Raw genomic sequence first — 22,821 nt, forward strand, 5'->3', positions numbered from 1 at the left:
CTGCTCCTCTAACGTTGCTTAAAAACAAAAAGACCCATACTATGTCTAGGAAGATGGCTTGCGTAATGATACCTCCACAAGTCCTTTCAAAGGAGCCATTCTATCCAAGACTGACAACAGGGAAAATATTTCCAGAAAAATACCTGTGTACTTCCAGCAAATACACAATCACATCAACAAAGGCATGGATAGTGTGAAGACCTCATGCTCTGATAACGTTTGCTTGCTTCCTCTGACTACACTTTCAACACATTCAGGGTTTTATTCCCCATATTTGCTGCTGTTTCAAACAGATTATTCCTCTACTTTATTTTATGTATTTCTTCCACTATCTTCTCATCCCCAGCTTTTTAGTCATAGACTTGTCCAGCCCCTCGTCTGTTCATTTACACTGTTCAGATGGCTACAGTAGTACTCAAAAGAAAAAATGTTGCTTCTGAAGTGGAAATAAGAAGACCACAGAGGGAACAGATATCTAAGAAGTTTAATACAGAATAAGGGGTCTGTGGGGAAAAAAAAAAAAAAAAAAAAAAAAAAAAAAGGTGAAAAGTAACCAGAAAGGTTTATACTTAAATGACAGAGCAACGAAGGAGCCAATTACAGAAGAAATAAAGCAAAAAGTACTCCAAATCTTTGCTTGAAGATGAAGCTTCTTCAAATAAAACAAGGGAAAAGAAAACAACACCAACAAACTATTAATATATTGTATTCATTATTTTTGTTGTTCAATATGTTTCCTTGCTTTCTGATTTTATCCAAAATTGGAAGCACGCTTGCCAAAATAACATGAGAACCCTTCTACTAATGAGACTTTTAGGCAGAGAAAATGTTAGAATTTCTAGATAAATAAGAAACAGAACATACTAGATACTCAAAGGCAAAATTTAACTCAGGAAAGAGTCCAGTCTCACATTCCAAGCAAGACCATGCACAGGAATATTCTGGCATTTTATTCGACCTTTAAAGACAAGATAGAACGAAGAAACAGAGACCAGACCACAGTGATATTTCCATTTAGGGCAGCACAAGACAATGCTTTGTCTGCACTGCAGTCTTCAGGTCCCCACCTTACTGTGCTTCTACCCAAGAAGTACAGCTAGAAAAGCACTTCAGAGGAAAGTGGAGTCTTGGAAAGATTTTAGACATACCATAAATAACATTTTTTTATCCAAAAAGCAGGGATAAGATTATTATTCTGCTTCTCAAAGTCAGATTTCTACAGGAGAAAACTTGCTCCCCCACAGCCCAGCTGATAATGGTTCAACTTCCCACATCCCAGTTCTGCCCAGCTTCAGATAATCTTGACTAATTTAGGAGGGGAATTAGCTGTATTCCCTGCATGTAACTGAGGATACAGAGGCTCTGCTACAGTCCATCTCAAAAAAAAGTTTCACTTTCTAAACCGTTATCTAAAGGGGTTTCATGTTATATGTGCTCTAGCTTTTAAACTAAGAGACTTGCTTCTGTCTTAAAACTGGGCAGGGTGACTATTGCCTTCTGCAAGTGTCACTCTTCAGCCTGTATCGAGCTTGTGGTATGGGGCAGGAGCCAGACAGCAGCATGTTCCAAGGGGAGAAAATGGGAAAGGAAGGGATGGGATGGGAAGGCATGATGCATGCTCATACCCACAGGCAAGAGCAGGGCAGCAAAGCACTCATTAAAAGCACAGCATAGGTGGGTAAGGAGACGAGAAAAAGAAAGAAATCAGAGATGCTTGTCCATTGGGTTTCAGTACTAATAAATAAAAACTAGGGCAACGCACCCACTTTTATCACAAGGCTCTGCTAATGAGAACACTGCTAATGAGAACACTACATGGACAAAAGATTCTCTCAAAGCTCGTTCATTCAGCACCAAACGCTTCCCAGTGAAAATCCAGAAAGACTTCCTAATGGGAATTAGTTCATTCTCATTGTGAGCTGGGGGCTTTGAAACATAAATACCAAGTGTTTGGTCAGGAAAACTAATTTGGGCCAAATATTGTTCTAATTTACTCTCCATCATTCCTTTCCCTCCCCTTTCTGTTCTTCAGTGCTGACGAAGGGTACTGCTGTCACCAGCACTTCTTTCTGTTAGCACATGGCAGGAAAAGGTCTCTTGCTTGATTGCCTTCACTGTAGTTGGGTCATGCAGGAAAACCATAGCAAGACATTACAATGAGAAGTGAGTAGTCAGCCTAGCAAGCGTGAACTTTTACCTCAAATTCCTCGGTTTCCTTACGTTTATTTAAAGTAATTCACTGCTGTGCATATTTTAACTAGTTGACAGAATTAAAACACACAGCAGTAGCATCACAAACAAGATGATGTTAACGATAAGAAAAACCACAAATAACAGATGAACATGGAAGGTAAAGAAACAGAAAACGTGGAATTCATGTATGTTGACGCCAACGTGAAAGTCAAAAGAGAGATTCACAGAGACCTAGTAGCAGTCTGTTAAGCGTTTACTCATGCAAACAAAATCTGGCAATTTAAAGCAATGCTTAACACTAAAATCTATGCACTCTTCACCTTAGCAAACCAGTATATACAACATATGCATTTGTTTTATTTCCTCTCTATAATTTATCTTAAATCATAGAAACGTAGAATGGTTTGGACAAAGCTACCACCAACCAGAGCAGACTGCCCATGGCCTCATCCAACCTCCAGGTTCTCTGGCAGCCTGTTCCAGCACCTCACCACCCTCTGAGTAAAGAATTTTCCCTTAATATCTAACCTTAATCTCCCCCTTTTTAGCTTAAAGCCTTTGATAACTATCAGACTGTGTAAAAAGTCAGTCCCCGACCTACTTTAAAACTCCCCTCAGATACTGGAAAGCCACAATGAGGTCTCCCCCGAGCCTTCTCTTCTCCAGGCAGAACAAGCCCAGTTCCCTCCTCAGCTTTTCTTTACAGGAAAGGTGCTCCAGCCCTCTGATCGTTTTTGTGTCCCTTCTCTGGGCTCATGCCAACTCCTCAGTACCTTTCTATGCTGGGGGTCTGGATGCAGCTCTTCAGATGGGGCTTTATAAGGGCAAAGTATAGGGGGACAATAATTTTCTTTCTCCACAGAACTGCTCTCAATGAATTCTGCTCCCAGCCTGTATACATATCTGGGATTGCCCCAACTCAAGTGCAGCAGCTTGCACCTGGCCTTGTTGAACCTCATTAGGTTCTCGCAAACCCATTTCTCAAGTCTGTCCAGGACCTTTTGGATAGCATCCCCTCCTTCTATTGTATCAAAGCCCGACAATCTATGTTGGCAGCCGCACCACTGAGAAGCCAGGGAACATGGAAAACATCTCTCCAGTTGCTGTCTCTTCTGGGAGAGATAATAAGTGGGATCCAGTAGGTAGAACATGTCAGCCAAGGGTACCAATGCTTGTCACATGAGTGAGCTACTATCTGAGACTGCAGGACGTATTTCAGCTATAATTCATCGTTTATGTATGTCCTCCTATTGTTGTCTACATTTACTTTATTCCTGCCTACATTCTACAATGCAAACTGCTGGACCTAAAAGTGTTTCTGGTTCTATTTTCATTGTGATAAAAACAAGTAAATTCTGGTTTGGTACTGTTGGCAGCTCTTTCAGATCAGTTTTCTTGGTATTGGTGACTTATTTTAAAGTCAGACTCACGTGTGGGCTTTTTCCTTCCATCAATTGCGGTTTCCCTGAGTTTTGTTGTTGTTTTTTGCTTTATTTACTGTTTGGGTTCAGCCAAAGCTTTAACTAACTGGAATAAACAAATCTGACTAAACACATAATGTTACTTCTTCAAGTACTATTTTAAAAGATGATCCAAGAAGTAAAATGCCGCAATAACCATTGATTATTTACACTACAGTGCAGAAGAAAGGCATATGTTAAGCTTGGGCCTCACGTTGCAAACCCTGCTGAAATCAAAAAGGGGAAAGTATTCCACATCTCAAAGAACTATGGATGAAATACGCATGACATTTTCAGCTTGGGAGGCCCAGATAGTTTATTTATTTTTTCTGTCTGGGAAAGAGTTATTTGTTTGTTTAATTGTACTATGCCTTTTAATAAGGAATGGTAAGGAATCTTCCATTGACAGGAAAAACAATACAGCCTAAAGCATCTGAGCAAGCATGCCTATTATTCACTGGATAGTATTATTTGTACGACACGCACTGCATTTGCTACAAACAAGAGAAAACATTTGCTGTTTTGCTCAGATGAACAGAGAACAGCTTTTCAGCCATGCTTTATCTATTTTTCCCAATATTAAATATTACATCACTGTGAAATAAATTAATTGACCAGTGCTGTGAACAAATAAATTACAAAATTCAATATGCTCCTTTGAATTTGCAGCTCATTTCAGCAAGCCGCTTTTGCAGTAGCTCTAACATATGAGTTAAGTAAGCCTTTCTGACAGGTGTAAAAGCCTTTCATACCACTTGCAAGGTTATGCTAGCTAAATATGACAGAAAATGTGGACTAGTCACAATATCATATGTTCCATATCAGCAAGTATCATAACAGAAAGGCTCACTACACCAAATAAAACGTACCATGTAGTAAAACAATGGGTGTGCAGAAATAATGACATAACAATTCAGGCAGTAGCTGGGGCCCTAATTTGGTGGGTTGCTTTTCCATAGGATTAACCCAAATGAGACCTCATTATCTGGGAAAAAGAAAATAGTAACTTATCCATCAAAGGCATTGCACTATGTTTGGCTAAGGAGCGAGGAAGCAACTTTTGTTTGTTTGTTTGTTCACTATTACTGTCAAATAGGATTTAGTTGGTTTTCACAGGTGTTGTCTTCCATTTTCATCCTGCTGCACGTACATTCTCATAGGGTCTTTACTGACCCTCTTCTCAGATGTTCCGTGTTCGAGGAAGTGCCATAAATCAGTGCCAGAGCAAGAGATGCTTCTGGCTCTAACCCATACAGTATTCCCAACCCAGGCCTGATTTTCTTTTGCCTCATTAGTGGTTCACACCCAACCCTTGGCTCATATGCCAATGCCCCAGCTCATATAGACGATAGTCTAAATAGCAAGAAACATTTTAACAGTCCTGGTTGGGGAGGCTTATGGTGTTACCAAAGCTCCCAGTGGGTGATTCTGCCAAGTGCCTCCATTCAGAAGAATGGCAAATCACTCGTCCTGCTGGAAGGCAGCTACTGCACTGTCATAAGACTGAAAGGATGATGAGCCAAACATCATCTAAGTACTCGCTTATGCTCTGTGCTCTTGGAAAGAGCTTTATCCTGGAAAAAATGAATCTGTGTGGAACTGCAGGCTGGACTTCAATCAAGGGCTCTGTGCTAAGAAGCCAGCACTGTATCTGGTATGTGATCCAGAAACTTCTGCAGAAGGTTCATGTGAATTACACATTGCCTCATGTTGAGTGTCAGTCAGCCAAAACATATTGTTCTAAACATCCTTGTTCACATGAACTTCAGCCACTATTTACTAGCATTCAAGGAAAAAAAGGAAAAAAAAAAAAAAAAAAGGAAAAAAAAAAAAAGAAGAAGAAGAAAAAATAATGACATTGACACTAATCCAATGCTTCATTTCTTTTACTAGGGGGACAGCTGTTTATACCAGTCTGCCTCAGGTCTGTGAGAATGCACAGGTTACCCGGACAGTCTGGGCTGGCAGTAAGCAGAACTGAAAACCAGGTGTTTTCCATTTTTCAAACCTGAATTCATGGAAACAAAATAGATTTTTTTTCCCCTTCCACCTAACAAGTCTTCCAAGAAATAAACAGCAAGTGAGGAATCAACAAACATAAAAACAACCCACCAGGATAAGTAAACTGGAGATTCATTGTTTTGCTCTATGACCGTCAACAAAGTCTACCAGCTAGCATCTATTTCTAGAACTTCCAATTCAAATTACATCTAATGAGTTTACAGTACAATTTTTAAAGGGTCTCGCCTGAGTCATAAAGACTGAAGCAACCATTAAGCCACGTTTGTTAACAGCTATGATAACTACATTGTCATTATGCACACTGTAGGACACTGCACTACACAAAGGACTGATGTTATTTCACCAGACTAGAAACACTTTAAAGCCATCTTGTGAAACTAGTAAGACAGGCAAAACACATTTTCTGATCATAAAAAGCATTTTGGCAATTGCTGAAAGTCAGACATTAGCATCAGCTGTACATTTAAAATATTATGTTATTCTACTGTTTAAATAGACTGAGTTTACCTGGCAAATTTAGCTTTGCTGTTTATGTTAAGGATGGTTGTTGTGGTTGCATTTTTCTTTAGGTCTGATGGTAGTTTCACCCTTTTATGCCTCTACAGTTATTTCTGAGGCAGCACTTTGTCTCTCTCTTTATTTCTTTATTTTTCCAACTGTATTCATTAACGCGCTATTCCTGTTATAACTGTTCACTGAGTCTAGACAATGACACGTTGTGTCGCCAGCGAAAGTGATGGAAACTGTGGAGCTATACTTGAAGCTTCGTGGGTAATCAGAGCTTATCTATTTGTAATTAATTTGTCACCACACTGAAGATTTAAAATTGAAATCTACTGACCAGACTCTGATCCAAATGTGTACCTGGAGAATGCTGAGGATACTAGAGGTTATTCTAATTTACAGTGGCATAGCAACAATTGCATTCTGAGGTCTTGTGCCTTCAGTTCTAGGAAATCAGGATTTTCAATAAAGCACATACATCCGAGCTACTGTTAAATAAACTAACTCAATCTCAGTCTTAAGGAAATCTTACTTCACACTTATTTAATTAAAATGAAAAGGAATGATGATACATCACAGGATCTTGTAGCAATGGTATATACCATGTAAGAAATCATATACATGACCATCGATAGACAGCTCCTCTCTATCTATAAGGGGGCCTCTATGACAGGCAGTATTACATGGGATGTGCCTTTAGCAAGCAGTTTTGAGAGTACAAGTGGAACGGACATCAAATAATAATGACTGATACTCTACCACCTAGGTGTAATTTACAAGAAAATATGTTAAATTCAGATTCTCCTTGTGTGTCTCAGAAGGGTATGGTTTCCCTTCAAAACTTTCCCCAGACTATCCTCAGAAAGCCTCAGGTCCATAGGAAGGAGATGTAATATACAAGATGTTTTGTTTATAGGAACAAATCAGACACAACACAGCATTCCACTTTGCAAAGTATGTGGAAGAGAACTGATAATCATAATTAAAAGTGGTGCAAGTGGTAGGAATGCCACATTGCAACACCGGAGGCCCTGGTTTCGAATCCCCCCCTGTGGCGCAAGTGGTAGAAGTGCCACTCTGTTACACAGGAGGCTTGAATTCCGGGGGGTTGGACTTGATGATCTCTAAGGTCCCTTCCAACCTGCACGAGACTATGAGACTATAAGAATAGTACACATCCAATCTCTGGAATTCTCTATTTACAGTCAGTGTATATACATCTTTAACTATACTACTGCAGTGATTTCTCTAGGTGAATGGGAAGAATTAGCCCACATTTTATGTCGAGCTTAGCAAAAATACAAAAAAAGCAAAAAGCTGGTCAAATTTATATGTTGAAGGTAGACTTTGAACACTAGAGAAACAGCTATTGGATTTCTTGTTGAGATGCTTCAGAATAAACAGGACATCACTGCTGGGAATGCGTCCTTGTCCTTACTCTCACAATAAGTCACTCTATCATTATCTTCTTCTACAAGAATTACTTATAAAAGATTCTCTATGGATATTCATCTGGGGGCATATGCCTAAAGAGATAATCACTTAATATAGTAAGTGTCTTAATTTAGAGTTACCGCATGAGAGCATGTTCCTCTGTGTTGAACAGGTAGCTAGTCTCAGCTTAAAGAGGGAGTTTCATCTGAAGGAGGAGAGGTGCACAACGCCTGATGGCAAAGCAACATTTTAATCCTCTTATCAGTCACAAGCCCTATGTCTTACAATGTGTACAAGTTACGACAGTTATTTCATGCCTAAACAAAATGCTTTCCCACATCTGACTATGACCCCTTGATAGATGTTCCTTCTGCAGGGTTTTGAGCTCTCCTGCCTCTCAGGGGTGTCAACATCGTTCCTTTAATGCTGCACAGTTTCATGTGGTCAGGTTCACAAGTTGCTGTGTGCTAGTGATGAAGTCATGTCTAAAAGCTGACGGCTTCCTTATTAAACTTCAAGGCCATTGCAGTGAATTTCTTATCAGCTTGGTCTAACTCCTTCTAACTTTGCACTCCTATTGCTGGTACAGACTACACAGGCCTGATTCGTGTTCTTCTGAGTCCAGTCTGTGGGCAGCCCTGGACCCAGGCACTTTCTTTCTCTTGGGCCATATAACCAAACATTACAACTCTCCAAGACATTCATCATTTTGCTGAGACTTGTTCCTAAGGTAAACACAAATATTGCAAGCTCAACAGCGGATGGACTGGGAAAACGCCAGACAAATAGTTTTCCTCTGAAAAACACCCCAATCTATTTAAATTAGCAGAAAACAATGCAGTGGTTTCCACAGACCTTTCACCTCCGCAATATAATTCCTACTCCAAGCCACAGCAGGGCCAAGGGCATGGAGCAGCGGTCAGGACACCCTCCTCGGGGCTGGAGGAGGTTGGCCTGGACACTGGAGCAAGCCCAGAGCTTGAAAGCATGTTTTGCACCTCTCAGTCCAGATGGTGTGTTCCTTCCTGGTAGCTATGACACTGAAACAATGACAATCTAAGGGCAGGAGGGAGGCAGGCACAGAAAAAATACCTTTTATTAGACCAGCTGATGGCTGGACTTTTTCTTATTTATACACATCGTTTTTTCTTCATATTTCAAACAGAAGTGGATTTATTTTCCCACTCCTTTCTCCCTTGTCTCTATTTCAAAAAATATTGGATTTGCTCCTATTCAGAATAGGTGAAGATATCCTCAAAAAGGATTTAACAGATGGGAAAGCCTTTATTTTTTGTGTGTGCTGCTTTATCCAGGAGTATTAACTCACTGCTGATTCCAGCAGACAGAAGATACAAATCTCAAAGGGAACGACATCTGACTAAAACGGCACTCTGGCAGGACAAAGACAAGTACTAAGCAAAAGTTTATTTCTAACATAAAGTAACTCATGGATGTGTTGCTGCTGACATTGCTCGTGCACACCTTCAAACAAAAGAAAAACAACAGAGAGATAGAAGTTATGCAGAGATTTTGGGGAACTGAGCCCTCCTGCTTAAGATGGATATCTGAAATTACACCTGTGTGTAACTGGAAGTTATGACCTATAATCTACCTGTTTAAAGACAAGAACTGAATGTTGGGAATGATCTGCATTCCTGGCTTTTTAATGGTAATCAAAAAACCAGTCCTTTTAGTTTAAACTCCATACTGACGCATCCACTTTGTTTGCCAACACAACTGAGCTGTGCAGATGTTCAGAACTGGCGCAAAAGGCTAAGAGATGTGATCAACATCCCACCACCTTCAAGTTGTTTCCATGAGTGTTGAAGTACACATCTGTACAGCATAATTCTTCTTTCATCAATGAGATTTAAAAAAAAATAAAAATAACAACAACAAAAAAAGCAACTAATTTCCAAGCTTCCCAGTAGCTGCTTCAATATTTCACATATGTCAAAAAGAAAACAAGATTGTTTTTCAAGAAACAAAGCTATCTATTATATCACTGACACTTGGACCTGGAAATCAGGCATCAGACAAGCAGCTTACAGAACTCACTGAAACTAGGGAATAAAAATATATTTGTAAAACAGCATATTGATTTTTTTTAAAGGCCTGTGGAATTTTCCCTGGGAGTAATTCCGCGCAAGTCTTGTCAAAGAAACATTTTACTTGTGTGTGCAAATTGAGTGTTTATCCTTTCAGCCATTTGGGAGCCAGTGGCTTTGTGCATCTCTCTCCCTTGTGTCATTTGCCTCTTGTCTGCTTTTCTCATCCATTTCATACCAGCTTTTCAGTTCTGTAACTGCTGAGGCTGGACTGAAAACCTCCTAATTGCCTTTGCTTCTGGTATCACTGCATTTCCATTGTAGTTCTTAAAGACGGCAAACCTCAAAGCAGCCATTGAATGATCCACCTTTGAAAGCATCTCCAGCATTCAGCTGGCTGGCACTGCTGGTGAGCACCTAGCCCTAAGACTGAAAAAGCATTTCAAAGTAACGTTGCCTTTTCTCACCTTCAATTTCACGATCTAATGCCTGTTTTTTTGTTTGTTTGTTTGTTTTTGTTTTTTTTCTTTTGTTTGTTTGTTTTTTGTTTTGCCTCCAGGTATTTCCAGAGCACTTTGGCCCTTTGTGATCTCTTTGCTACATAACTTTATAGGAACAAGATTTAAATTTCACAGTGATTCGCAGGCACCTGAAACATCAGGAGCTGTGGGAAAAAGAAATGGACTAATGGGGCTAACTTTTCTACACCAAAACCATAAAGAAGACATAAAAATGAGAGCAATAGGTGGTCTGGCTTTGAAAGAAGATAGTTCTTGACTCCTAACATCTGGGGCAGCAATCATTTTCCATGTATAGGAAGCCCAGCTATTTATGAATATAAAGGTATTTTATAAAGGTATTTTATAAAGGGAAAATTAGTGTGGAACAAATATCACCTAATAAATAAATAAATAAATAAGCCAGATCCAGAAGAATGGAAAATAAATCACAGGAATAATTTTCCGTATTTAATAATGTTATTTCCCATGAGCATAAAGCATTAGTTCTCTCCCTATAATACTTTGATAGTCATGATATTTGAAACACAATGATACCAAAAAGGCAAATGGGAAAAAACTGCCAGCAATGAATTAAATTATAGGGATAAGCAGTAAGAACAACAAATGGCATTCTCCAATTAGAAGAATGGGCATGTTTTTTTCCCTTACTTTTTATATTTCATATTAAGAATTATTTTTAATTTACTGCGCAGATTTCTTTAAAATGTGTAATTAACTCTGTAACTTCATCCAGTCACAGGAAAGAAGTATCTTGATTGCCAGAAGTCACCTGTAAGCAGTAAAAGGTTTAAGACTGCAAAACAGTGTGGAAACTGGGTTGGTTGTGGGATACTGCCCTGGCCTTTCACCTCTGCTGAGCTGGGGGGAAAAAATCTCTCTTAGGTCATAAGTCAAATGGGCTGTGTGATATGAAGGAGTCCCTGGGGAGCAAAGGCAGAGAAATGAAAAATGAGAGAGTCAGGCTTACCAGGGTTCTAACCTACTTCTGTGTGCCTGTGAGATGGCTGCCAAAAAACCTTCTCACAGGCATGCTCTTTGCCAGTGAATTTTGCCTGGATGCATCCTAGGAACTTGCTTGACAAAACTGAAGGTTTCAGTTGCTGAAATCACACAAACACACATGAAAAGCTTTGCAACAACTCCTGGCCCAACTTCTTGCTGTAGCCAGTGGGCTGAACTCTTGGTGTGAAAGTGCTGCCCTTACAAAGAGGCATTTGCGTCCCAAGTCTTGCCAGGCTGGGGGAGGCGGCCCAAGCACCAGTCTCCTGCTGCCTCCCATAGGTGGTCATACCAAAGCTACCATCATGCTATCACTCCACTCATAAATGACATGAAAGGAGAATATGGTGAGATAGGGGTTGGTCTCCTCTCCTGTATAACAGCAATAGGAAAAGAGGAAATTGCCTCAAGTTCAGCATGGGGAGGTTCAGGTTGGATTTTAGGAAAAATGTCTCCACTGAAAGAGCAGTGATGCAGTGGCACAGGCTGCCCAGGGAGGTGGTGCAACCACTGTCCCTGGAGGTGTTCAAGAACTGTGTGGATGTGGCACAGAGAGACATGGTCAGTCTTTTCCAACCTTGACCATTCTGTGAACCTATGATCAGTCTGCATAGAATTATGAGCATGTGTACGTACGCGTATCAATGTATAGAAAGAGAGAATAGTATCACACATGGAGTAACAGAGGGGAAGAGCTAGGCAGTGAGATTGTACAGACAGCACAATGTACACAGCTTACTACAGACATGGTGTGAAACAGCCTGCCCAAACGTAGCTTTTCCTCCTGCTACTAAAGACCATGCTTACACTGGACATGCTGCAATAGAGTAGTGGCACGTAAAATGAAACTACATTCTGACAAGAAATAGCTCATTTTCACAAGGCTTTATCTGTGGTGGGGGACAAAATGCTTCCCCCTAAAGACAACCCACCCCCAGGCATCCTGTGCTGCTCAGCGGGCTGTCACTCTAGGCCAAGCCCCAGCCCGCGCCATCTTGTCCCCAAGCCCTCTGTACTTCAGCAGGCCACAGAGGGAAAAGCCGGCATTCCTGCTCCCACAGCATCACATGCCGCTTTTAGCCAGCTTAGAGACTTCGCCGCCCTTCGAAACACTGAACTCTATTCTGTGTGAACAACCTGACAAGCAGCCAGGAAGAGGGCCACTGCCCGGTCAACAGGAAGCAGGCTGGGACAAAAGGTCCGAGTTGAGGAATGCTTTTCTGCGGCCCGGGTGGAGGGACGGCCTCGCAGGCTGCGCCTGGGGACAAGCCAGAACAGAAATGTACGCCGGGTAACTGCGGGCTTTGATTAGAAAGCCACAGAGCTTAATAACAAAACCTGACTGGAGAGAAAATAGGACCAAAAGGAGAAAGATTGGAGCTTATGAAAAATAGCTGGTGCCTTCAGGCTCATTTTAAAAATGTGTTTTATTGACTTTTTACTCAATTAAAAGATATTCTTATTCTCTCCTTAGATACTGTCCATGGCTTCATACTGCATACACATCAATACAACAGAACCAATGCAAAAGGCTTAGGTAAAGCAACCCAGAGCCACTGTGCGAACGAGTTCATGTTTCTCTCAGCAACTCGGAAAAAATGAGCTCTTGAACTATTCAGAAATCCCATTAAACACACACATGGATAGAAACTAATTGCATTTCCAGAACGTCTGTGTGTGCACTGACACTAAATACTAAGTAAGTGTGGACCTGACCAGTTCCTACGCACTCTGAATTAACTGCTGTGAGAAGCAGAAGCCCTCAGGCAGCCGAACCGAGCAGCATCGCCAGCACCAATCCATTTTTGTCCACTGAATAAAACTAGTAGGACTTCAGACAGACATTCCAGCTCTTTAGGTACCACAACAGGTTTTTTAGGACTAGCTGCTTAAACACAAAACCAAAACACTTACCTCATTAGCAACAGACATTCAACACACAAACCTCTTGCGTGGGAAGGTATGTCTGTAGCCTGCCACCCCTACAACTTCACTGTAAGTCTCAGGGCATTCCATCAGACGTTTTTTCTTCTTATTTAGTGCTTCTATAAAATCTCCTGATTTATATATATATATGTATATATATATATATATATATTTGCACATAAGGAAAAAATATCCTTAAGAGAGACTCAGAACTCTAATATGACTTTCTAAAACAGGACTGTGGATCCCTTTCCAAGAAATTTTAACTGGATAACTAAAAATTTCAAATGAATTATTAAAAATAGAAGGATTCTTTTTCTTCCGTGCCAGAAAAATTCCTATTGCCTTTAAGTCTGTTGGCTCAGACAGTATCACTAATAAATAGAAAGAATCACAATAATACACAATTTTAAATTCCTTATTTCAATTTTTAATTCTGATGGGAAACCTTTTCCACAACACTGTACCCTATGTTTATAGAGGCCCTTGCATTTAAAGCATGGTACAAGAACAAATACAGGGACAGTACAGAAGCAAACAGCTTTCTTGCTGAAGGTCACCTCTCTCTTGCATAACTTGCATTTACCCCCAGCATGCTGAACCTGAACAGTTACCGAGGAGCATGTAAGTGCTTGCTGCCTTACGCTAAGTTGCTCATATGAGCCTTTACTCATTCTTTCCTTAATTTGTTGACTTTGTCATACAAATAGAATAAATAAAATAGAATAAAAAGTAGCAAGAAGAGATTTTGCAATCGAAGTAATCTAATATGATTCTGGGAACATCCTTTTAAATAAGAAGGTGAATGACTGCCCAGCAACAGGTTTGAAAAACAGAGTTTGGAGTTTACAATCCTACCAAAGTGAACAATGTCAGACTAGCAATCAGAGAGCAGATCTTACTGTGATACATGAATGAGAAAGTGGTGCATAAAGCAACTACAGTAATCCTTCCACTATTTGGTTTGGAGTTTCATGTCCTATTATGAAAACCACATTTCATGACCAACTGACTAAGCCCAGAGTAGAACAGAAAAAATAATTACAAGTCTAGATTGTATGAGCTAAGAAAGGCTGAAATAAACAGGGGCGGTTAATGGAGAAGGCAGAGGACAGGCAGGAAAACAGCCTTCTGGCAAATTAATGGTTTCTACAACGGGTAAAAGCAAAACTTTTCCCGTGTTCATTGGGAAGAGTAGCTTAAAATACAGCAAGGAAAACAGATTAGACTTCAGAAAAAAACAAAACAAAACAAAAACATGGGTAAGAAGAACATACATTGCCTGAGAGTGTTAAAGAATCTCAGTCCTGGGACATTTGAGGGATAGGATGTAGAAATAAGTCTAGGAAATAAAACAGATGCCGCTAAGCCTGCCTTAATGTTGGCTGGATGGAGTACATAAATGTTTCTCACCAACCCAGTCTTCTATAGGTAGCATTTTTGCATTGTTCCCTTTTCAACTCTCTTGGAACTGCAGAATTTATGCTAATAATACACCAAATCTCCCTCCTAACAACAGGTTTGTACTACCCAGCTGTCACTGATAACATGAAGCCTGTGATAAATATGTTTTGTAATGATGTTATACATATTAAGCTAACTACCAGCTGAAGAAAGACTGCATATATCATTGCAGTATTTTTTCGCTTTTGAAGACACCCATGTTCTCCTCATGTTAACCTCCATAAATTAAGAGACAGATTAAAGTATGAAGTTCAAAAGTTTATATATGAGGTAGACCTACAAATCGCAATTTCATCCAAAACTGCATAACTATAAATTTCAGGCTACTCAGTCAATCAGAACACAGCTGGAACTGCTGCTTTGTCTGTTACAGTCTGTTTAAAATTACGTTCATCTCTCACCGTAAAAGCCTTCAGAAAACTTGAGAATGGTTTCTGATCCCTATTATTTTCAATGTCCAGTAACAAGACCCAGGGAGGCCACCTGCCTCTACCTCCTGGACATGCTTTCTGTAATTCTAACTTGACTGGCCGAAAATAATAAACCTTAAAACTTCATGATAGTGGCAGCCAGCTCTGTTGGACTGACTTTCTGTAGTCTTCTCGTCTGGATGGCAGACCTTCATATTGGTTTATTAAGAGAAAACTGAAAGATATTCTGGAGCACATCTGAAACACAAGAAAAACTAATTTTTTCTTTCTTTCTTTTTTTTTTTTTCCCCCTGTGCATTTGGTGTTGTTTTTCCTCATTTGTTTGTATGCTACATTATAAGGCACTGGAATTAACCAGAAGATATGACCCAGATGTCAGTGCATTTGTAGTGGAAAAAGGCAATTTCAGAGTCTAGTGCTTAATAAAATTTTTGCATGATTTCCTACAGCTGTTATCCATGTGTTATTTCAGGATAGCTGAATCACTGCACTGTTAAAGGACTGAAACAAACAGGCAAAACACGCTGAAAATGCAAATCCGCAACTTACTTTAATGTGGGATGTTAGTGTAACAGAGCATCTGGGACTAGCACTGATAAATAACCACTGCATTATCACTGCCACCATATTCTGGATTTCAAAACCAAAACCCTAATAAACATATACATTTGCCATATTTAATTATAATATCCTGATTTAGCCACTGGAGTCTCTTCTGCTCCTTAGGTTTAATGCTGTTTACTTGTTACATGATGTGGATACTCATTGGCTTAGGTAATCTAGAGACAAAATAAAAATCTGCCATTTAAAACGGGCTGAACAGATTTTATTTTTTTTTTCCTTTATGAACTCAGTGTTCTGTGTTCATGAGGTCAAAAACAACACATAAGCTTCAAATGATAGTCCCAGAGCTAAAATAAGATAATGAATAAATTTATTTTCTTTTGAAATGTAAAAGGAGAAAAAATGGTTGCCCCCCCCCCCCCCCCAACATGTCATGAACTGGAATGTGATTGCTACTTGTTGCCTATAAAGACTTTGAATAACCAGTGTTTGAGATGAAACAGTAGTATGAATCCTGCAAGTGTTAAGAGTACCTGCAAAAGTAGATGAGAATGATCGACCAATAGGAAGTGAAAGGTATTTACTGATATTTTCAGTGGAATCAAAACCAGAAACACTGTGTGTAGAAAAACAGAAGAAGGGGGTAGAGGGGGAGGGAGGGAGGAAGAGAAGGAAGGAAGGAAGGGAGCAGAGGGAAAGAAGGGAGGGAGAAAATTAGAAAAGAAAGCAAGAAAGAAAGCCGAGAAGAAGAAAAGTACTACATTCAGGAATGTACTGCTGCTGATCTTGGGTGGCCACTTGCAAGAAAAGATGCTGGGACAAAAATTTCCTCTGGTATAATTCCAATGACCTCAAAGTTACAGCAAGATCAATTTGCCCATTGCACATACTGATGCACACTATGATGTTATAATAAAAACACTGTCTTGGGTGAGAGATTTCCAGAAACAGATGCACGAAGCTTTACAAGAGTTTTGTACACAGCATGGTGTAACCGAGAGATCCTGTCCAGCAAAACACTGCAAAAACTCATTAATCAAGAGCCAAAAGCCCACATTCTGGATTTTTTGTTTATCTTTGCATAATTTGTTTACATAAACTTTGCACAATATTTTTCAACCCAATGTTCCTCTGGTATTTACTTATCTTCCTACAAAAACTTCCTGCCAAGTAAATAATTAGAAAATAGATTTTCCCCTTCCTACTTGTTAATTATTGCCTCTAATAAGAGTAGGAAAAGATATTTAAAGGGACTTGATAATAAAGCACAGCCTACTCCAATATGTTCTTCAGCAGTCCCACAGTTTCTGTCCTTCACATCATTTTTGATAAAAACATAACGTTAAATCATTAGAAAATATATGGCATATAAAAGGCAGGTAGCTGAAAGGACCATTCCATGTATGAAATACTAGGCTGTGATTTAAGAAGGCCTTTCTAGAGAGAAGGTTATTTTGCAGAATTCCAGCTGAAGCAGGCTGCCAACTCTGCAGAAGTGAGTAGGGTTTACGGGCGATGCAAGGGACAGAGGGAGAAAGCTAGTGTGAGAAAAGGCAGTACCCTTCTCGTACCCTAGTCAGCAGTCCCATATTCACTCTGTAGACCTAGGAGTAGGATTCAGTTTAATAGAGGATCCATACTGCACCGCAGTGATCCCTCCAAATCCAGGGCTCAGGCCCTAACCCAAGGTAAGCACTGGCAGGGCTACTCTCATGCTTCAAAATAGAGGGCAGGATCCTGACCTCCAAATGCTCTTATACAGCCTAAAATACACATACACACACACAAAGAAACCTGTAAATACTTTCTAAGGAAGCACCTTCATTAGAAGCCATTAGTGATGGAAGATCTAAAGGTTGTCAAATACATAGTGATCCACAGAATGAGTCACTATAGGTGTTCATGACAGAACTTGTTTTTCTCTTTTAAAATTCCTTAAATCATTGCTGAAAAGACACCTTTGAAGCAGGTTTTGTTGTTAAAAAAAATGGTGGCCTATCAATTACAAAACAGCACACCCCCAAAACCAGCTGCTTCACATTCCATTCATCAGTCTTTCTGTTGCTTATGTCAAACATTGACAGGTTTAATGTATTGAGAGATAAGAGTTTGTCCTTGGATCTAACAGGAGGGAGGAAACGAAGGCTGAGCACCAGCCCACAGCACATACACTGGCAAGTCTAAAAAGCAAATTGAGGCCTTGAAAACACTCATTCGCTTGTGCTCCGTGTTCAACTCATGCAGCCACACAAGAGACGCAGATGTGTGTGACAACCTTAAGCAGGGAAAAAATAGGGATCCCTGAGCTAGAGTACCTTTTTTTCTGTGTGGACTTTGGTTAATGATACAATAACAGGCATAAACTCCCCAGGAGAATTCCAAAATTGCTTTTAGATTTGTTAAATAAATAAATAAATAAATAGAGTCACTGCCCTTGCCAATCCATGTATTGAAAAGTTCTGCATTAACAGGGAGCACACAGCCTTTGCAAAACCAAGCATACACTTGGGAGCCAAATAGGTTGCTCTACTCCCATTTATCCCTGAAACTGGTTGCATTTCCAGCACTCCTCAGGACAATTCTCATCTTTATTCATGTTCCTCCCACCCAGATCCAAGAATCAGGACAAGTCTTTCCCTTGTACAGTTTCCACAGAGCAACTCCTTTGGGAAAGAAAGGAAGCAGTGTCAACCACAAAGACAGCAAACCTGATTTCACCAAGACGGGGTACAGGTTCAGAGGTACTCAACTGACCAACCCAACTGATACATTCACCCAGGTTGAAAAAGGATGAAAAAAAAAATAGAGAAGTTACTTTTAAGATCCTCTAACTTTTCTAGGTATTATATGTGGTCAACAAGAAGGAAAAATGCCTAATGGCATATGTCAGCCTGGAAAATCTGCTGTACCACATACAAAAGTCCTGTAGAATAATGATACTTCCTCCATGTCCTGGGGTGCTGGGAGGCCAAATACATCCAAGACTGTGAAGTATGCTGGTACTTCAGCACAGCAAGCCATGGAGGAATGCAAGATAGACAGATAATCCTCATTTATACCAGATGGGAAAACACTGAAGCAGAAAGAATTTAAGCAACTTGTCACTTGAAAAAAAAAAAAAAAGAAAGAAAGAATAAAAAAAGTGCGGAGAATGCCGCAGAGACAATCTCCTCCCTCCCTCCCCAATACTTCAGGCATTTAGAACAGGCTTCACCACGAAGAACATCACTACTGAATATAACAGCATGGGAGACAAGTGACTAGAAGATTCTCAACTAAATAGCCCAGTGAATATAAAACACCATCTCATTTATCCCATCACTGGTGTTAGCACACATTCCCACACAAGATGACTGAATGCAGCGTGACTGACTACTCGTTTGGATAGCAATTGTTTAAGCCAGTCAAGGGGAGAGCGCCTGTCACTTCTAATCCCTTACTCTGAAAGGTGGCAGCACCAGCTCTGCTTTCATCCTCCCACAGGATCTCACATTATCAAACACCAAGGGGCTATCTACTACCAAACGAGTTTCATGGCAATGTAGTAACTAATGACATTGGAGGAATGACTTTTGATTTCCACTGGCAATACCTCTGTCTGGGTGGTTTCAAGAGAAAAAAAGAAGTTATCAGTCAAGAAATAGCAATTTAGAAACCCTAAATGTGGGGACAGAGATGCCTGTGGGATTTGTGCGTGTTTGCTTTGCTTGAAACAAAAGATTAGGAAACCAGATTAAGAGTTACAAAAAAAAAAAAAAAAAAAAAAAAAAAAAAAAGACAGAGGAGGAAGGAGGGAGAAACTGAAAATGGGCTGACAGAAACTGTTGCAAATTCTGCATTCTTGAAAAGACAGAATTACAGAATCACCAAGGTTGGAAAAGACCTAAAAGACCATCCAGTCCAACCATTCACCTATTACCAATAGCTCCCACTAAACCATGTCCCTCAACACAACTTCCAAACGTTCCTTAGAGACAGCTCTGATAAGAAAGTATTCTCAGGTTAAGAGAGTCTGTACCTTCCCACTTCTAGTGGGAAGCTACTAGTGCTTCCAAGCGCACTAGTAGCACAACTACAGTATTTCCCACCCCAGCCCTGAGTGGTGATTTAAAACACCCTGGAAATCAAAACTTTAGAGAATGATTGTTTTTACTCCCAGATGCTCAAATGAAAACTTAAGCTTTTTCAAACTGTTTTCAAATCAGAAAAATGCACTGCCATATCTGTAAGTGAACAAGAATCAATATTCTGCCAGCAGCCTTATTAGGAAATCTTTCAAGCTCAGCCCTCCAGAAACATCCAGTTTAAAACTATGCCTTGCTTAAAGAATTAGAGGAGCTGCAGTAATCACTGAATTTCTAATATTTATAAATAATTTATAACAATTCACTATGACAACACTATTTTCAGAACTCAAGATTAGGCAAGAAGGCAGCCCACTTAGCAAATACCATTTTAACGTACATTCTCACATCACAAATACATATGCTCACACTCATTTATTTATTCATTAACTTTTTCCAGGAAAAACATATGCATTCCAGTCGACTTTTTGGAAAGGAAACACAGTTGTCTGAATTGGTTTTTAACTATCAAAAAAATTGGCATTTTATAGCATTGCATTTAGTACTTGATCTAATTCCCTCCAGAATAACAAATTACCTACTCTAAATATAAGACAGCAAAATACCATGAACACCCTTCATCTTTCTGAGGGCAAATGATGATGGAATACTCTGCCCCACCAAAATAACATCTGTTCTACAATACTCTAAATGGTGCTTTCCATGACTGTTGACTTCATTAAAACTCACTGAGTGCAAACATAATGGGGAAATGACCACAAAGACCTATGGCTGTAGTAAGTTTGTTATTCCAAAGCATAAGTATGGCAACTTATTTTGGAGTGTTAATACAGCACTGCTTCTGTATTTTTATTTACCTGAGTGAGTCACTGTAGCTGCTATCTGCAAAGGCACTGCTGCATATTTCTAGCAGATAAATTTGTATAAGTTTTTATAGTTCATTAAGTATCTTGCACTGCCAGATATCAGAACATTTCCTACAATTGTGTGATAAAAAAGAAAAAAACAAAAAACGAACAACAACAAAAACAAACAAAATAAAATAAAAAAAAAAAAACAAAAAAAAAACACAATTAAAGAGGCCACCTCCATTTTCAAATGTTTTACCACTTAGGACTTAACATGCAAGCTGTATATTTACCATTCAGTAATACATGTCACTTGAAAAGGCTCAGTGTTTGGATTTTTCTCATTACTCCAGTTAATGCAGTCTTTTTATAGTCTAAATGTTTGTTGCTCTTTGGTTTATTTGTTTATGAATTCTGCATCTCCTGGAGACATTTGCAATGTGTTCTGTAAAATGCACTTGGGACAGCGGAGAGAACTCTGGAGGTTTAATCCTGGCTTTGACAACACTTCCCTCTGTGCCTACGGATAAAAGACAAGGTCTCCCTGCCTCCTCCTGTAGCTTCAGCTTCCATGGAAGAATTTCAGAATAGACTAATAGACCTCCTGCATGAAGATCTTAAATTCATTAAACTCTTTTAAGGACTAAAAGTTCTGACTATTAATAATTTATTCTTATTACGGATCCATTTAAATACAGACACTGCAAAATCGCTTCACATGCCTATTAAGCACAACCTCTCAAGCTAACAGTAGTTCATTATAGTGACAGTTCGCCAGCTCGGGCTTCCTAGTTGTTCCTGTTGCATAAATTAGGAGTCTTCCATCATTTTTAAGGTGAGGGCTTAAAATGCATGACTTCAAGATATCCTCATGGGGCTGCTTCTTACTTCTAATTTGTCTGATTAAAATTTATTAAGATTTAGCATTTCTGATTTGCTTACAGAAATTTTCCTCAGGCCAAGTACTATCAACACCTGGCTTTTCTTCCAAACCAATCTTTCAAGAGGACATGGTCCAGAGAGGACTTTTTTTTGTCAGGTGACAAAAGAACACAGGTAATATTTTGACAGAACAAAAGATAGAAATGTATATGAATTTTGCAGAGGGAGTTGGCCAATGACAGAAATGAGGGTTTGGTCAAGATTCAAATGAATTTAATGGCAGACTAAATATTTGTTTCAGTAGTGGTTTGCTTAGTTTACTTGCACTGCCATATTAAGTCTAGGATGCTGAAGACAGTAAGAGGAAAAAAAAAAAATGAGGGCAGATGTCACAGTTGTCTACAAATATGGGAGAAAATGTCATTAAATAACAGAGGGGTTGATTATTCATGTTACCAGTGAAGGACAGAGTAGGAAAGAAAGGCCTTCACAATGTTTAGATGTCATTCCAGAATCAGTACTGATTGAAAAAGAGAGACAGGCAACCTGAGCCTTTTGAAAGGTTCACGCCAGGTCACCCACGCATGTAACACATTATGAATACCACTGTATTATTAAAACCACCCATGCCCTAAATATTTATCAAGTAGAATTTCCTAAGTAAACTTAAGAAGCGTCAGACTTCAGTTTGATTTCACATCTGATTATAAAGCTGTGATCAATCACCCTGGCAAATTAAAATAAAAAAAGTGCACGAAAGAGAACAAACAAACAAAAAAAAAAAAATGGTTTATGGGCATTGATAGATAAAATGCTCATTTATAATGTCACTCACACACTTACCTAGGGTAATGCATCTTGTTCTAATCACTTGGATACTGGCAATTTGTGAATAAACAAGAGGGTTTGTTCACTGATGAACAATAGCACTGAATAGAGGTCAGTTGTAACAGCTTTACAAGGAAAGATTGCTGGAGCTAAAATATATCTGTTGGGCTTGGTAAATACAAGAAAAGAGTTACACATTTTAACATTGAACTATAATACTGAAGGGTAAAAAAGCAAGAGCCAAAGAGGGAGATGAATTAATTAGTGCAGTGCCAAGAGGTAGCGGAGGGGGGATAATGAAGAACAGTGGGATCAAATAAGGAAAAGCAAAATTTAGGCTGAGTATGAAATAAAAATAATAATAATAATAATAAAAAAACTCGCTAATAATGAGATTTATTATTCCGGGAATTGGTCTCTCAGGTGAAATGATGGAAACACCTGCCTAAGATTAAGGACTTTTAAATTTAGGTTGCGCAAAGGCACTAATGCACAGCACATAAAGTATGCACAAAGGCACACACACTTCAGGGAATAATGCAGAACTGGTGGGGACAGAAAGAGCGGATGTGGTGACATCCTGTCATATCCCTCTGACTGAATTACAATTAC

General features: G+C 39.4%; 1 protein-coding gene across 23 annotated transcripts in view; it reads right to left on the reverse strand.

Annotated features, from left to right (window-relative positions):
- Positions 1 to 22,821, reverse strand: part of RBMS3 (RNA binding motif single stranded interacting protein 3) — a 682,345-nt gene that overhangs the window by 270,054 nt on the left and 389,470 nt on the right. The window lies entirely within an intron of this gene.

This window comes from Coturnix japonica, chromosome 2 (assembly GCF_054131305.1).
Source record: "Coturnix japonica strain WE chromosome 2, WE-NBRP24, whole genome shotgun sequence".
NCBI lineage: Eukaryota > Metazoa > Chordata > Aves > Galliformes > Phasianidae > Coturnix > Coturnix japonica.